The following is a 15,965-nucleotide window of genomic DNA, read 5'->3' as shown; positions in this document are numbered from 1 at the left end:
TGTGTGTGTGTGTGTCTGTCTGTGTGTGTGTGTGTGTGTGTGTGTGTGTGTGTGTCTGTCTCTCTCTGTGTGTGTGTGTGTGTGTGTGTGTGTGTGTGTCTGTCTCTCTCTGTGTGTGTGTGTGTGTGTGTGTGTGTGTCTGTCTCTCTCTGTGTGTGTGTGTGTGTGTGTGTGTGTGTCTGTCTCTCTCTGTGTGTGTGTGTCTGTCTCTGTGTGTGTCTGTCTCTCTCTGTGTGTGTGTGTGTGTCTGTCTCTGTGTGTGTCTGTCTCTGTGTGTGTCTGTCTCTGTGTGTGTCTGTCTCTGTCTGTGTGTCTGTCTCTGTCTGTGTGTGTCTGTCTCTGTCTGTGTGTGTCTGTCTCTGTCTGTGTGTGTCTGTCTCTGTCTGTGTGTGTCTGTCTCTGTGTGTGTGTGTGTGTCTCTGTGTGTGTGTGTGTGTGTCTCTGTGTGTGTGTGTGTGTGTCTCTGTGTGTGTGTGTGTCTCTGTGTGTGTGTGTGTCTCTGTGTGTGTGTGTGTCTCTGTGTGTGTGTGTGTCTCTGTGTGTGTGTGTGTCTCTGTGTGTGTGTGTGTCTCTGTGTGTATGTGTGTCTCTGTGTGTGTGTGTGTCTCTGTGTGTGTGTGTGTCTCTGTGTGTGTGTGTGTGTGTGTCTCTGTGTGTGTGTGTGTGTGTGTGTGTCTCTGTGTGTGTGTGTGTGTGTGTGTGTGTGTGTGTGTGTGTGTGTGTGTGTGTGTGTGTGTCTCTGTGTGTGTGTGTGTGTGTGTGTGTGTGTGTGTGTGTGTGTGTGTGTCTCTGTGTCTCTGTGTGTGTGTGTGTGTGTGTGTGTGTGTCTCTGTGTCTCTGTGTGTGTGTGTGTGTGTGTGTGTGTGTGTCTCTGTGTCTCTGTGTCTCTGTGTGTGTGTGTGTGTGTGTGTGTGTGTCTCTGTGTCTCTGTGTCTCTGTGTCTCTGTGTGTGTGTGTGTGTGTGTGTGTGTGTGTGTGTGTGTGTGTGTGTGTGTGTGTGTGTGTCTGTCTCTGTGTGTGTGTGTGTGTGTCTGTCTGTCTGTGTGTGTGTCTGTCTGTCTCTGTGTCTGTCTGTCTGTGTGTGTGTCTGTCTCTGTGTGTGTCTGTCTGTCTGTGTGTGTGTCTGTCTCTGTGTGTGTCTGTCTGTCTGTGTGTGTGTCTGTCTCTGTGTGTGTCTGTCTGTCTGTGTGTGTGTCTGTCTCTGTGTGTGTCTGTCTGTCTGTGTGTGTGTCTGTCTCTGTGTGTGTCTGTCTGTTCTTAGCATAAGTAGTGTGTAAGTCTAGGGAACGATGACCTCAGCAGTTTGATCCCTTAGGAATTCACACACATTTGAACTACGTTCTTAACTGCAGTTCTTTGGATAACGTCAGGAATATTCCACATCCAAAATTGCACAGCAAAATTATTATTCCAGCGTAGATCCGTGTATAGCAAAAATTGTAAATTTGTGGTAAGATCTTATGGGACCAAACTGCTTAGGTCATCGGTCGCTAAACTCACACACTACTTAATCTAACTTAAATTAACTTGCGCTATGGGCAACACACACACACACACACACACACACACACACACACACACACACACACACACACACCCATGGCCGAGGGAGGACTCGAACCTCCGACGGGGGGAGCCGCGCGGACCGTGCCAAGACGCCCCAGACAGCGCGGCTACCCCGCGCTGCTGCTTGTATAGCAGTCTCACCTTTATCTGTGTAGTTAGTCAAGAATTCCATTCACCGAAAACTGAGGAAGAAGCGAAGTATGACTCCAGTGAACGGAACACTTGTGCTTCCCGTTCTTTAGTTGAATTGTGCGATAAAAGTTACGTATTGGACCCCATTGATTTCTGGTAATTTGGATGCGGTATACAAATAGCCTGAGTTTTGATTCTTGTCATGTGATTGTTAGCTACCTCACCAATATGACAAGCAAAGATTTTGGCAGGTCTTATTACTATTCTGTTAACACCTTGACTCTCCGTGCACGTAACAGACATAGAACATAGGGCACTGAAAGGGGTTTTTGTTTGATTAGGGGCATGGATGTTGTGAAAATGTAACTGTAATTGGTGATTGTACTGTGAGTTATCATCAGTAGAGGTGACACTGAACCCCATGATCAAAAAAAGCCGAGAAGCGATTCTTGGTGATGTAGCTCTCATGGACACTTATGTACGTATATAATGCAACGAAATAATCAGCAAAGTTTTTTCTATCGCATGAAACAAAATTTCTCTATTTATCAAGCACTTTCATTAATTTTTATAAAGAAAAGTGCCTTAAATACGGAGTGAATGTTGGGAACAATGGATAGTTCCTGAACTCGGAAATCTTTCAGCTAATGAGAGAGCTCATAATGTTGTCACACGCTACTGGAAACAAAAATGAAAGAAAACCATTCACTTTAGGTTTGACAATGTACCTTATAGGTTAGGAATCATGTTCTCACACTGGAAGTAGACCACTGCGTCTATCATGAAACAGAGAACCTGAGAGAAGTGCCATTATGATTCTGGTATCTACAAAGAATATAGTTATGGCTGCAATGGAGGTAATAGGAATATCGGCACACAACAAATAGATAATAAACAGTTTTCGACAGACAGTTACGTATGGTATAAGAGGCACATTATTTCATGTGACTTATTTTGGAAACGTTTGCTGTTTATTGGAATGAATCTAGAAAGGAGTGTACTGAAATTTGTTTTAGACATGACGAAATGGTTGGCGGGAACTGTGTAATAGGAAGAACAAGAGTCAAACAAAACACACACATCCCCAACCTTCAGTTGATTGGGTTCATAAACTTTCACGTGATGTAGCATATAGGTATTCTGTCCTTTCCTAAACCATCGCTCAGTGCCTCATATTACTGACTTAAACACAATAATAATAATAATAATAATAATAATAATAATAATAATAATAATAATAATTCCCGTGGAGGCCCGGGAAAACAATAAGCCTCCGGTATGTTCTGCCAGTCGTAAAAGGCGACGAAAAGAACAAACCACTAATAGGGCTAACCCCCCCCTTTTAGTGTGATTAGTTGGTTCAGGACAGAACTAAAGAAGTCTCTGACAAGCGCCGTCATGGTCAGGGACGACGCTTGAACCCTATGCCCGCCCACAATGGTAACGACACTGCTAGCCAACTGGAAAATGATTCAATCCAAATAGAGGTGTTTTGCAGGATATGCTTCCTGCAACCACCCTAGAAGGAAAACAAAGACAGAGGATGAAGTTAATCAACACCTCATGTTCTGTTATTACCAAGCAACAAACCTAGGAACCAACACAACTGGATACAGATCACAAGTATACACAACATTTATTACCAGATACCCAGAATTAAAATTTTTACAGAACGACTAGCTGATCAGATCCGTGTAATAATAAAAAATAACAGGATACCCCAGTCAGAATTAGAAAACATCAAACAAGTACAACAAATACTGGAACAAAATAATGTGGAAGAAGAAGAAAGGTGGAGGTGGAGGTGGAGGTGGAGGTGGAGGTGGAGGTGGAGGTGGAGGTGGAGGTGGAGGTGGAGGTGGAGGTGGAGGTGGAGGTGGAGGTGGAGGTGGAGGTGGAGGTGGAGGTGGAGGTGGAGGTGGAGGTGGAGGTGGAGGTGGAGGTGGAGGTGGAGGTGGAGGTGGAGGTGGAGGTGGAGGTGGAGGTGGAGGTGGAGGTGGAGGTGGAGGTGGAGGTGGAGGTGGAGGTGGAGGTGGAGGTGGAGGTGGAGGTGGAGGTGGAGGTGGAGGTGGAGGTGGAGGTGGAGGTGGAGGTGGAGGTGGAGGTGGAGGTGGAGGTGGAGGTGGAGGTGGAGGTGGAGGTGGAGGTGGAGGTGGAGGTGGAGGTGGAGGTGGAGGTGGAGGTGGAGGTGGAGGTGGAGGTGGAGGTGGAGGTGGAGGTGGAGGTGGAGGTGGAGGTATGGACTCAAACATCCCAGAGCAAACAAAGAACAACACGCATCAATTAAACAGTCAGAGGAAAACGAAATCTTAAGACAGCCACCAGAACAAGCACAAATAGAACACGAAGTGACACACATGTTAGATATAGAAGAAAAATTTCAGCTGACATATATAGAATACAAAGACACAAATACAGACATTAGACCATTCTTGCATAGACCGCCAAATAACCCACAAGTCGAAACAGTAAAAACTATCAACACAATCATACACAACAAAATAAATGAAAATACAACTATGCAAGAGTTACTACTGGTTTATATAGGAGCATTCACTACACTAAATATACACACTAGGCAGAGATCAGAGCCAACAAACACACAGAAGAAACCCACAAAACCAGCGTGGCAACACAGGCTACAGATCAGAATAGAAAAACTGAGAAGACATCGGACAGCTAACACAATTTATAAGAAATGAAATGTCGGAAAAAAAACGAAAAAGGTTAGGTAAAATCTCACAACAAGAAGTGATAGAGCAATTAGATGAAAAGAAGCAGAAATTACAAGCATTGGCCAAACGACTTAGAAGATACAAAAAAAAGTCAAAATAGAAGGAAACAAAACTAAACATTCAACACAAACCAAAAGAAATTTTACCAGACAATAGATAACACACACATTAAAATAGACAATCCACCAAACATAAGACATGGAACACTTCTGGAGCAACATATGGTCAAACCCAGTACAACATAACAGGCATGCACGGTGGATACAAGCACAAACAGATACATACAAGGTGATACCACAAATGCCTGAAGTGATAATTTTGCAACATGAAGTCATCCAAGCAATTAATTCTACTCACAATTGGAAAGCCCCCGGAAAAGATAAAATAGCAAATTTCTGGCTAAAGAAATTCACCTCAACACATTCACATCCAACTAAATTATTTAAGTTACATTGCAGACCCATACACATTCCCTGATACACTTACACATGAAATAACTTATCTTAAACCTAAAGATCAAGCAGACACAGCAAACCCAGCTAAATATCGCCCCATAACATGCCTACCAACAATATACAAAATATTAACTTCAGTCATTACACAGAAATTGACACATACAACACAGAACAAAATTATAAATGAAGAACAAAAAGCCTGTTGCAAAGGAGCACGAGGATGTAAAGAGCAACTGATAGTAGATGCAGAGGTGACATATCAAGCTAAAACTAAACAAAGGTCGCTACACTATGCATACATTGATTACCAAAAAGCTTTTGATAGTGTACCCCACTCATGGTTACTACAAATATTGGAAATATACAAAGTAGATCCTAAATTGATACAGTTCATAAACATAGTAATGAAAAATTGGAAAACCACACTTAATATCCAAACAAATTCAAATGTCACATCACAGCCAATACAGATTAAGTGTGGAATATACCAAGGAGACTCATTAAGTCCTTTCTGGTTCTGCCTTGCTCTGAACCCACTATACAAATTATGGATACAATATTACTGGAACATACCCACACAAAATCACACATCTGCTATACATAGATGATCTAAAACTACTGGCAGCAACAAATCAACAACTCAACCAATTACTAAAGATAACAGAAGTATTCAGCAATGATATAAATATGGCTTTTGGAACAGACAAATGTAAGAAAAATAGCATAGTCAAGGGAAAACACACTAAACAAGAAGATTACATATTGGATAACCACAGCGACTGCATAGAAGCGATGGAAAAAACAGATGCCTATAAACACCTAGGATACAGACAAAAAATAGGAATAGATAATACAAATATTAAAGAAGAACTAAAAGAAAATATAGACAAAGACTAACAAAAATACTGAAAACAGAATTGACAGCAAGAAACAAGACAAAAGCTATAAATACTTATGCTACACCAATATTGACCTACTCATTTGGAGTAGTGAAATGGAGTAACACAGACCTAGAAGCACTCAATAGACTTACACCATCACAATGCCACAAATATAGAATACATCACATACATTCAGCAACAGAAAGATTCACATTAAGCAGAAAGGAAGGAGGAAGGGGATTTATCGACATAAAAAACCTACATTATGGACAGGTAGACAATTTAAGAAAATTCTTTATAGAACGAGCAGAAACTAGCAAAATACTCAAAGCAATCGCTCATATAAATACATCGGCTACACCACTGCAATTTCATAACCACTTCCACAACCCTTTAGATCACATAACATCAACAGATACGAAGAAAATAAATTGGAAAAAGAAAACACTACATGGCAAGCACCCATATCATCTAACACAGCCACACATCAATCAAGACGCATCCAACACATGGCTAAGAAAAGGCAATGTATACAGTGAGACGGAAGGATTGATGATTGCAATACAGGATCAAACAATAAACACCAGATATTACAGCAAGCATATTATTAAAGATCCCAATACCACAACAGATAAATGCAGACTTTGCAATCAACAAATAGAAACAGTAGATCACATCACAAGCGGATGTAAAATACTAGCAAATACAGAATACCCCTGAAGACATGACAATGTAGCAAAAATAATACATCAACAGCTTGCCTTACAACATAAACTTATAAAACATGTTCCCACATACAAGTATGCACCACAAAATGTACTGGAAAAAGATTATAACAGATAAAACACCACCACATAACAAACCTGACATCATACTCACCAATAAAAAGAAGAAATTAACACAACTAATCGAAATATCCATACCCAATACAACAAATATACAAAAGAAAACACGAGAAAAAATTGAAAAATACGAGGCCTGTTCAGAAAGTAAGCTCCGATTGATTGCCAAATTGAAACCACAGTGAACATCAGAAATGTTTTACTTGTAACAATTAGCTACACCTTTCAGCTACTTCTCTACATAGTCGCCGTTCTGACTTAGACTTTTGTCATAGCGTTGTACAAACTTTTCAATAGCCTCATCATAGAAGGCAGCCACCAGTGCTTTCCGCCAATTCTCCACGCTGGCATACACCTCGTTGTCTGTGTCAAAATGTTGTCTTCAAAGACAGCGGTTCATGTGACCAGAGATGAAACTCAGGGGGAGAAATTGCGGACTGTATTGTGGGTAATCTCACATTTCCATTTGAAAACGATGCAGGAGCATCTTCATTGCCCCTGCAGAATGCGGCTGAGAATTGTCTTGAAGAAGAAACAGCACGACAGTTATGTAATGTTAGCTGCATAGCTTCAGGCGAAATTTCTCACCAGGCCCTCGTACTTGGCGGCAGACACTATTTTCTAGACATCTTTACGCACTCACTGCGAGCTCAGAAATGAGGAGCGACGTGATGCTAACTGGGGTTATACTAGACACACTACCCAACACATCTGTGCAAAGCTTTATCGGATTTTCATAGTCGTTTCCATTTCGCGACCGATCGGAGCTTACTTTCTGAACGCCCCTCGCACATCCAGCTGGCTGAGGAAATCAAGGACATGTGGCATCAGGATAAAGTTGACATTATACCAATTATACTATCAACTACAGGAGTCATACCACACAATATCCACCAGTACATCAATGCAATACAGCTACATCGAAACTTATAAATACAACTACAGAAATCTGTAATTAATGATACTTGTTCAATTACCCAAAAGTTCCTAAATGCAATGTAACATATACTGTACAGTTAAAAGGAAGTCACGCTTGATCAAGGTCCGCGTCACCTTCCATTTTTAACCAGACATAACGTCTGAGACAAGAAAGAAATAATAATAATAATAATAATAATAATAATAAAAAAAATAAAAATCCTCGCGGCTTGGCACTCCATCGCATCCAGCAAAACATAAGAGGCTCGCCGCTACGTTGCTACCATCAATAACCGAACAGTACTTCCCACAAACTGCTTCTAATAAGAAAAGTGCAACATAAAATCGTTCTTATAGGGTAAAGTTATCAAAAATCTTATATCCAATAATGTTTGAACGGTTTAAACTGTGTTAGAAGTCGTCCAATATTGATTCATCGGTTTAAGCTGTTCCAGGAAGTCGTCCATAAGCAATTCACAACAAAACTTCTGCATATCGCTCTCCCTGATTCTTTATTGCACATTCACCCACGGTTGTGAGACTGGTTGTTTGGTCTCTAGCACTGCTATCAATAACTAATTTTAGATATGAAATATGTTGCCATCGCTATGATTTGCGGCTCCTTTGTGTCTCGATCTGTACAACGTTGTCATGAATTATTTACATCACGCGATGCAGTTCACAATAGATGTAAAAGAATTTATGACGTATAAACTTGCTCTTTCGCGATCTTTTTCTTGTCTTGCTTCATCTACTGCTAACTGAATTTCTGTTACGGTGCCGTTCTGGGTTTCTTGGTGTTTCTTAGCCTTTTCTGTATTCGATCCAGAGCCAGATTCACTGTTTCATGCTGACATTTACGACAGATAGGTGGATAGTTAACTGTCTTCCTTATTCTATCGGTGAGTTGCTGATTCCGCAGTCCAAGTTTCAGAGCTAACCCTGTAGTGTCATGAGGCATATTATTGTTGATATCTTGGGAATCAGATGTTTTTCCTAGGATCTGTCTCAGTTATGGTAGTGGAGGTGACATAATTTACAATTCACCTCATGATCCTGTCACAGGGGGTCCTCGCTAGCTGATATCACGAGATGTAAATTGTTCATATTCTCTTGCATGCTATGTAGCTTATCCACATTCGAGAGAGGAACTGCGGTCCATTGTCCGTCAGTATTCTCTTCACACGGTGGACTACACACAGAAAATGACTCTTGAAAGCCCTCGTTACTGTCTCCCAGTTGTGTTTCTGAGAAGGGTGAGAGTCCCAAGCTTTGAAATGAGCTTCACAGTAACCAAAATATAGGGTGTTTCAAAAAGAATGACCTACTTTCAAGACTCCATCTTTATTGATAATACATACTACAAACATGGGATAGAATGCAAAATACTTACAAAATCTGAAACTTCTAGTTATGCTATTACAAATGCTCTGTGTCTATCAGCAGCATCACCAATATCTCGAGGATAGCTAAATTCGTCATAAACTTTACACAATGTATCTGCTTTTACAGAAGTTGTTGCTGCTGTTATTCTGTTCTTCACTTCTGTGTCATGAGATAAGGAGGAGATGAACGCACTTTCCTTCACATATCCCCACAAGGAAACATGTCATGGGGTCATGTCTGGCTTCCAGGTAGGGTGTCACTGGGAAACTGGCGTACATTGTTGTGCCAGTGTGATGGACTTCCACCCTGTTGGAAAATGAAGTCATCAGAGTCCTCCTGAAGTTGTGGGGAGAAACCAATTCTCCATCGTTTGAAGGTAGCTCATTCCAGTCACTGAGTTTTCCTAAAAAAAGGGACTGTACACTTTCTCACGAGAAATGGCACAAAAAATGTTCACTTTAGGCGAGTCTATTTCGTGCTCACTAACTTCATCAGGGTTCTGGAGCCCCTACACGTGCATATAATGCTGATTTACTTTACCGCTAACATGAACTGTTGCTTCATTACTAAAAATATATAAAATATATCGTCTTCCATGCCCTCTAGGAGAGAATTACTGAAGTCAACCAATTTCCTTTTATCACCAACCCGAAGATCTTGCACTAATTGTAGTCTGTTTGGTTTATAGACCAGACGACGCCTTAGTACCCGCCAGACAGTCGTCTGAGGCACGTTCTCTGCTTGTACAGCAAGCAGACTTTGGTGGACTCCGCCCTAAGTTTTGCACAATTCTTTCCACCATGTCGTCAAAAGTGCGAGGTAGACCTCGACTCTTTATCTTCCCATAAACATCCTGTCTCTGCAAATTAGTGATACCAAAGACGAACGTTTTTGGGTACAGGTGGATCAGTGCCGAAACGCCGACGAAAAGCACGCTAAACCGAAATCAATGACTCGTTCTTTGCAAACTGCAGCACACAAAACGCCTTTTGTTAAATGGGCGCAATCTTACGTCTGACTGACTGCAGTTTGAGAAGACGCACAGACTGACAACTAACGCCGATTTTCTGAAACTCTAGGTCACGCTCATTCAGACATCATACATTGTCTTGCCAGCATGTCCCATGTTTCGTAATTATTACCAACCAAAATCAGGTCATTATTTTTGAAGCACCCTGTGTACTAGCTACGTCTACACGAACGCTGGACACGGCCAAACAGATGTGAGGCGGCTGTTAGTTGTCATAGTGTTAAAATATATGGTCTCTCGCAATTTGTGGATACATATGCGTTGTCTGAAATGTGCATGACTCAAGTGGATGTACTACACGAGCTTGTTAACAAATTCGTCCGGCACACAAACCAAACAACTGTTTTCGTCGTGGTTAGTCTGCCTGAACAACATACTCGTGTTATTTCTAACCATCTATGACAGTATGATATTCGCTGCATCTCCATCGTGCGAGGTGATATCCTGATCTAAGCCGATATCAGCACGAATGGCCCACAAACGTTACGCCTTTCATCGAAAGTTGCCTCCTTGAGCTCATTATCGTTTTCTCAGGTTAACCGAGTGGGTGTTCAATACAAGGCATCTGCCACGATATTGTCCTTGCCTGGTACCTACATGAAACATAATCTTAATTCTTGGAGGTGTACAGCCCAATGAGAACCGTTCATATATCAGTTTTGCATTAATAAGAAATTTTAAAGCTCTATGGTTGCTAAAGACCTTGCTCATTCTTCTCATTGAAAATATTTGAATTTAGTGAACTCCAGACTACCGTCAGTGTCTCTAATTTGGTCAACGAGTTGTTTCTCCCTGATATATTCAGAACGCTACTACCAAACGCTATGGTCTACTTAACGTATTTACCATTTTGTTCCACCTCTTGGAAAAGATGTACCCTGAGACCACTACAAGACGCAGAAGAGGCAGAATTCTTTCCTGAAATGAAGGTGGAACAGAAGTGGCGTCCTTACTAATGCTTCTTTGACCTGTTCGAATTCTCACTACTCAACTTCTGTCCAGCTCCATGCAACGTCCTTTCTCATCAGTCGACACAAGTTTGTAGTCACGATCGCCTCTTGTGTAAACCTTTTAATTAGGCTTACAAAGGCATATGCAGTCGTGGACAAAACGAGCGAGACCCCTCGCCTTTTCGTTATGCTAATCCGCACGGCTTTAAAGTCTGCTACACAGCGTAAGAGGCAAGGCGACGAAGTGCTACCAACATACTATGCACAGGCGTGAAATTGAAGAACTGTCCTAACTTTGTCGGACTGTTTTCAATCATGTGTAAGACTATATTAATGCTGACATGTCGAATAATCGGGTCTACTGCCGGATGTTTGCGTCGCTCTGGCACAATATTTCGGTCACGTAACTCGTTGCCTTCTTCAGGTGCTACCTGAGACTGCCGTGTTGGAAAAAGGATGGGGCCCCTCCACGCCCACACCAACGTGGTGACCAAACCAAAAGTTCTACTGTCACCTCCGTAAACATGTTAGTTTTTGAATCAGGCGTCACAGGATGCGGGCTGTGATGTTATCCATGCGTCTGGGTAAGATTACTCATTAACATGGTCCATCAGGAGATAGAAGTGGTCGAATAGGATTGAAGGGTAGCGGTTGTAAGAGCAGAGGAAAAAAAAGTGCCAAGGCCAGCGCCAAGGGAAAAAAAAACCTCTGCGACAGTAGGACGGGTAGTAAGGTCAGTAGCGGCTTGCTAGCTGCGACAGAGCATGCAAGGTGAGGGAGGGTTAGCGTGAGGTATCGTGCGACGTTACCTATGTGCTGCGTGGTCGTTAGCTGGGTCAGTCCGGGTGCTGCGGCTGGGCTCGTAGTCTCCTGGGCCGGCCGCAGCGGCTTCCTCCCTGTAAAATAAGAGTTCGGCGCGCCAACGCATGCGCTGCTATTAGGCCCTCTGCTGCGCCTTGTCGTCAGTGACTTGGTGCAGCTTCATCAGGCTGGTGCAGGACGGCGGCGATCGGCTACCGTTCAGCGTCCTCCTCTACTGCACGGCGCAGCCCTTCTGCAGCGTAGCTTCGAGCAGCTCCGCTTGTTCAGTGAGCAGCACCGCTTGAGCATCGGAGAAATGCACGCCGTTCGCTCGCGCTTGCGCGATGAGGGCTGCCTTTCTGTCCTCTGTCTCCCTCGGAGGGGCCGCCCCCGCAGCGGTCGGCGTCGCCACCGGTTCCGCTGGGGCGGCGGTTTTCTTCTTTGCACCTTTCACCTGCGGTGCTGCTGGGGCAGCCGCTGGGATAGGCGCGCGAACGTCCTTCTGCGAGGTCGCAGGAGTGTTCGCAGGTTCGACTGCGCTGAGGCCTAGGGCGAAGACTGCTCGCAGTTGCCTCGAGGCCTCTTCCTTCTCTGCAGCCACGGCGGCTGCGAAGGCAGCCCTCTCCGCCGCCATGGCGGCTTTGAGGGCTGCTGTGGCCTCCTTCACGGCGGTGCCGAGTTCGAGGTCACATCTCTTCACGGGAGAGCGAGCTGCGTCCTGACTGCCCGTTTCCGAGCGGCCGTCCCTGCCCCTGGCAGGTGGATTTGCTACTGCGCCGTCCCTCATCTGCGCCGGGCTGTTCTGCGCCCTATAAGGTACGTTGTCCAAGGCGCGACGCACACTAGCGACTGCGACGGGTCGCTACGTGACGTCAGAAGTTGTCCGCTGGCGCATGCGCAGTTCGAGTTTGGGATGCGACGCGCGACTGTTGCGGCAGCTGTCGCAGCACTGCACCAGTGAGCAGTGTTGCGACGGAAGTCGCACGACACAAAGCAAAGACGTACGGCTGCGAGAAAGATGTCGAGCCAGTCAAGGAAAACTGAAATGAGTCACTCACTCACAGGATGTGATGCTCTGTGAGCTGGTCTCGCAACAGCCTTGCCATTACGATTTGAAGAACCCTAAATATAGAGACACTATGTTCAGAGACAGAATTTGGGAAGAAATTGGTGCACAGTTGAAACTGGCAGGTGAGTGAAATATATAATATTTTCCCATTAATGCAAATTTTTCAGGCCTGTTATGAAAATCAGTATAATCCATGCAGATGTAGAATTAGAATGATGAAAATGAACTTGAAGGTCAATTTTCGCATTACTCTTTTTTGTGACGCTAAAAATTGAAAACGGCAAATACATTATAAAATGAACAATCTAAAGTACAACGAGAAAGTTACATTTTACAATACCTTCACTTTGAAAGTAAACGGTAGATTGGTGTCTTGATGATACCTTCTAGTTGTGAAAAACCACCACCAGATTGTTGTACAGCTTTCTGTAATCAATAGATGTTCGTTTTTGAGGAAGGCGTTTCTCAACAGATTGCGCAAACAGTATGCTGCAATAAGTAATTTGTCACATTCACTTCAATTCATTGGTAGAAGATGATGCTCAAAAAACTTGTGCCAAAAGTGCACTACTGTTTTACAAGGCCCTTCTGGTCTGACACAGTTCACAATTGAAATTCGTCTTTTGTAAATCCTGGAGTCATCTTTTGAGTGCAGCTTGGCAAGATTAAATGTTGATGTCATTCATAACGATGTATGCTGTCAGAATACAAGAATATGGAAGTTCATTTCGATGGGAATAAAGATTCAGTCGGCTATGAAAGTTGCCTTAGCTTGTTCCAAAAGTTTCTGCATGGGAGAAACTGACAAGTATAATTTCGGGAAATTTTGTGAACAAGCATGGACATTATTTCTTCCACATTTCTGCCAGTGTATACTGTAGACGTTAAGAATCAAAATTCTAGAGATGTTTAAGGTGTAACCCTATCTTGTCAAGAACTTTAAATAATGCAATGAAGCTAGCGTGCGCTTATTGTTAATAAACTTATCTTTCATTGGAATTTTAGGTGAAATGTGCAAAAACAGATGGAGGAATATTTGGGACTCGTATCAGAGAAATAAACGAGATAGAAAGCTTGGAACAGGTTCAGATGCCTCAGCAAAACCAAGAAAATGGGTTCTGCTTGATCACTTGGCTTTAAGAAACCTACGTTTCGTGGCATTTTAAATGAAATTGTCAAGAGCATATGAAGAAATATTAGTAACTCATACCGGAGGAATATGACATAAAATGGTTTCATTAGGTCCAAATGTGTCAGCGAAACAAAACAAATGCATTCTCTATCGTGTGATGACCACACGATTCTCGTTGCGCGTCGACAGAACTGGCGGCTAGTCGCGACGCTCCCGGAGATATATGAGCCCAAATCTCGGAAACGGAGATCGATATCAATCTGATCTCAACTTAAAAAATAATTTCGATATGTTAGCTTCTTTTCATCGGCAACGATGTATGACCTAACGTGAACCATACGTAAAGTAGCCAGCGACCACATTTTTCACTGTACACAATTCAAATTTTATGCAGTAGGTTACTTGTAAATTAAGTATCGGGATAACTGTGACGAATATCGGAAAAATAGACACCTCATTATCAAGCTGTGATGTGAAACTGTAAGATACGCAAACATCAATTTTTTGTGCCTTTTACTTTCCTCACAATTGATAGAGAAGTAATATACAGCGAAAAAAACAAGCAAAACCGGAAGAGATACTTTTCAATTTTTTAAAGTAAAAGGAGAATCTGTATCGAAAAACTAACTCTGGGAGCCGATGTAACTTTGTTGCATTAACATACAATATTTTTTACAGCAAGAAAATCGGAATTCTTATTTTTCTTATGTGTTTGAATCCGCCGCCGCCGACCGGAGCTTGGGAAACGGCGACGACTCCAGTCGTGTTGCGGCCGTGTCGCCGTCTGCCAGGGTGGGAAAAGAGGAGGGGGCAGCGTCGCAGTCGCAGCCAACTGTCGCGTCTTGCACAACGTAACTTAAGCCGCTTCCGACGTCGTCTTCGCTTCTGCAGCTGCGTCGGTGCGGCCGCGGCTGCGTCGCCGCCCCCGGCACGGTTGCGGCTTGAGAAAGCCGCACAACCGCGCCAACTGGCGACGTGCGGGCCGCCACACCGGACACAAGTCGGCAGAGCGTTGCTGCCGCGGTCGCAGGCGCGGCTGTCGTCCTCACCTGAGCACTTGACGCACCGCGCCGCGTTGCAGCAGTACTTCGCAACATGGCCCTCGCCCTGGCACCTGAAGCACTGGGGCTGAGGATCCATGGCGGTCGGGAGAGCCTCCGTCGTAACCGGGAAGCCCAGCAACTTCCGCAAGTCGAAGATGTCGCTCCCGCCGTCGACCGTTTGCACGGTCACGGCATAGAGCGGCGCCCTCTTCCTGTTGGTCCGGTTGTCGCAGCAGCCCTTCCCGGACCGCTGCATCACAGCACCAAGGTAACCCCCTGAGGAGTGCCTCGGTCATCTTCATCCTTCCTACGGAAGGTGCCTTCTCACGCGCCGGCGGCGCGTCGACGATGTGGTCGGCCACTGCGACCTTGATCGCCCTGTGGTCGGCCACGTTTGCGGCTCGAACGCAGATCAGCGAGTCTGTATCGACAGACTCGTAGACCACCTCGGTGAAGGTATGTTCTCGAAACTTCAACAAAAGCCCGTACCGAGCTACTGAGCGTCTCTCCTGCAGAGTCTTCCACTGGAGTTTCGTTCTTAGAGACATTTTTTGACCTTTCGCGTAAATTTTGTTTACATAAACGGCCGTATCTTTAGATTGCGTTGACGCAAAAGCTCACTTTTTTACACAACCAACGGACCGTATACCGCAGGAAGTGCGATACATTTCGGCTTATTAAGTCTACCCGTACTCGAGGTAAACGAGTTTTAAGGGTTGGGTAGACAGATAGACGGTCAAGAAAGTGAGACTAGTAGGATTCCATTTTTATCGATTTAAGTGACGAAATCCTGACATCGAAAATAGCTATGAGAGTTACTGATGATGAGGGCAGCATAAATACACTACTGGCCATTAAAATTGCTACACCAAGAAGAAATGCAGATGGTAAACGGGTATTCATTGGACAAATATATTATACTAGAACTGACATGTGATTACATTTTCACACAATTTGGGTGCATAGATCCTGAGAAATCAGTACCCAGAACAACCACCTCTGGCCGTAATAACGGCCTTGATACG

This window comes from Schistocerca piceifrons, chromosome 3 (assembly GCF_021461385.2).
Source record: "Schistocerca piceifrons isolate TAMUIC-IGC-003096 chromosome 3, iqSchPice1.1, whole genome shotgun sequence".
Taxonomy (NCBI): domain Eukaryota; kingdom Metazoa; phylum Arthropoda; class Insecta; order Orthoptera; family Acrididae; genus Schistocerca; species Schistocerca piceifrons.
This window is presented reverse-complemented; position numbering follows the sequence as displayed.